A 2,820-nucleotide genomic window follows, 5' to 3' on the forward strand; every position below is an offset into this window, starting at 1 on the left:
GGAGTAGCTCAGGTGAGTCTTGGTCTGGCTACACAAGCAGGTCTGGGTGAACTCAGCGAAATAAATCTGGGAATTTGTGCAAAGTGGATCCACTATAAACCACTTGATAAAATTCCAAATGGTTTTATATCCAAGTAAATAAAAACAACTGTCCTCTATTATTAACTTATAATACAAATTCAGAGTAGGAAATGTCCTTAGAAATCATGAGGCAAGTTTCATATTTTGTATTAGGAAAGGAAGTATGAAGTGATTTACTCAAAATTACAGAGAACATTAGAGATCAAAAACTCAGGTCTGTGGGTTCATAAGCCAAGGATTTGATTCACTGTGTTATACTGCCTCTCATTTCATATCCTGAAATCTTTAGATAAAAGAATTTAACCCAGGATCCCTGTCAAAATGATATGTGTCTAACCAACTTTATGAAAAACTTATATTCAAGGAAATAAACCTACAGAAGGTAAATTATTAATATTGTGAAAAGATCATCTGACATTGCAAACTGAAATCCTGCTAGCTGCCTTAGAATAGTGAAGTGGATTCCCATCCTGTTAGTGCTGGCAGCGACCATAAGGATTATCCAGTTCATGAAATCTTAATGTGCTGTCAAAGGACCCCTCCCTGAAGGGGCCTACTGACATTACATGCAACACATTGTGCATATGTGCATTTTAATGGGAAGAAGTTTTATAGATTTATAGAGCTCCTCAAGGAAGTCTGCTAAAGCTTAAAAGGATGAAAAAGAAAGGGAAGAGGAGGAGGGTGGAGGAGACAAAAAGACTCACTCAACTGCCTAATTTTATCCAAGAGGAAACAAAGGTTCAGAGAAGGGACAAGGAACAGTCCCAACTTTAAGATGAGTGAGTGGCAGAAGGAGCACTAAATTATTGCTCTTCTTACTCTGCGTCCAGTGCAGCTCCCCTTAGTGGAAACCTTCCCAAGAGTATTTTGGATCATTAATGTTTTTTCAGAAGAACTAGAAGTTAGAAAAGGCAAGAAAATTAAGTGTTAAGATCAAAGGTCTATATTTATTTTTTTCTTCAAAGAGAGCTTACAGGTCAAATGTCCATATTTTTATGAGAGAAAAGTGAAAATCCAAGAGCTTTTGCCTTTCCCAAGGTCTCAGTCAGTTAAACACAAGCTGATTTGGAGTCTATGCCTCTTACCTTCCTCCCACCCCTGCTGCTATGTATTATTACCGTCTCTGTAAAAGCGGAGAATGAGTAGAAATTAATTGAAAGCTTGTATGTCAGTTGCACATTCAGAAAGTAACACATCACTAACTATTCAAAATCTCATACTGTAAGAGGAGAGACTGTGAGAAACATAATTTTTTATATCTTTGAATGATTTTTTTAAACTTGAAAGTAATATATAGATAGCGATGGTGTGTCTTTAATTATGCCCTTCTGGTGTCAAAGGTACAGTGAGAAACAAGCTGATCTTTCTAGCCGAAGTGTGAACAACAGTTTATTTGGTGGAAATTATCTAATTATCTAGCAAACTCGCTAACTACTTTTTGCTCTATGTCTGTCTTTAAAAAACAATTTTTCAAGTCGTTTTTCCTTCCTTAAGATAGGTTTTGATTTCTCTTTTTTTTCTCCTCAATAATGATTTGAGTTTCAAAGGGCATTTCAGCAATCTCTCTAAAGACACAAACCCTGTGTTTTCAGAATAAAGTATCTCTCTTACTAGAGAGAACTTGTGGACTGACAAGGTTTCTGTGAGTTTTCACACGTTCTTGGGCTCTGTGTTCCTTCAGGATAAAGTCACTCTGCTCATTACATGCCATGTTCCTTTTATTCACTTTCTCTTTTTGCTGTAGCGACTTTGTCTAAATTCTGGCTTTTTTCTTCATCTTCTTTTGTAACTTTGTAACTTGGAAGCTCTATCTAGACCCTTTATTTGCACTGAAACAGTGTGAGTACATCCTTCTTGCTTCCCTCATCTGCAATCCTTCATTCCTCTGAGCACCATTTGGAGGGCTGGATTTCTGCAGCGCATTGACTGGGGATTGGAAGAGGCTGAATAACTGGGAAGGTGTAGGCAGAACTCTTCAGTCTCTGCATTCATTCCATCCACGTTTTCTTCAGTGTTCCACACCCGTGTTCATTACACTGTGTCTGTGATACATCCCTGTCCAGTGCAGAAATGGCCTTTGACTTCAGACAATTTCCATAACCCAATGTGGAGAAGCAGACACATTCACCATGACCAGTTTCCTTATTCTCTCATCTTTGCATTTATTTTCACTTCCCAACAACAGAGGAGACAAACATATGCATAATGCATTTTTTTGGCACTTGCATTAAAAGTCTTGGGTGTTGAGGGGAGCAAAACAGCTGCTGAGGATCTCCATAGGCAATGTCTGCCTCCCACATATTCTTAAGTTCTTGCTTATTTATGTCATCTTTTATCTTCCATTTGATTAAATTGCAGTTTGCTACTGGAGATAATTAGCACTGTTTATGGGAGTATTTAGCTTTTCCTTTACAGCTTTATGCACATTAGGGAATCACCAAGATGGTGAAGTACAGTCATTTTCCCTGTTCTTTTGAGTGACTCAGAAGAGGTCAGAGGGGGCTTCTAATCCTGTAGAAATGTCTACCTCCTCCCCCAGGGCCCTTAAGCTTATGCTTCTTTCATTACTCTCCCAAGTGGAGTTATTAGCGATACTTTTCAGGACTTTATTTTCTTATCTAACCTACAACCCTCTCCCCAACACACACTTAGCAGAAACGGAGCTATTTGGACTGTCCCAAGCCAAAGCATGCAGATATTTTGAAACTACTGTTAGTTTCTTTTGCTGTTCTCCAA

This window comes from Cynocephalus volans, chromosome 2, assembly GCF_027409185.1.
Source record: "Cynocephalus volans isolate mCynVol1 chromosome 2, mCynVol1.pri, whole genome shotgun sequence".
Lineage (NCBI taxonomy): Eukaryota > Metazoa > Chordata > Mammalia > Dermoptera > Cynocephalidae > Cynocephalus > Cynocephalus volans.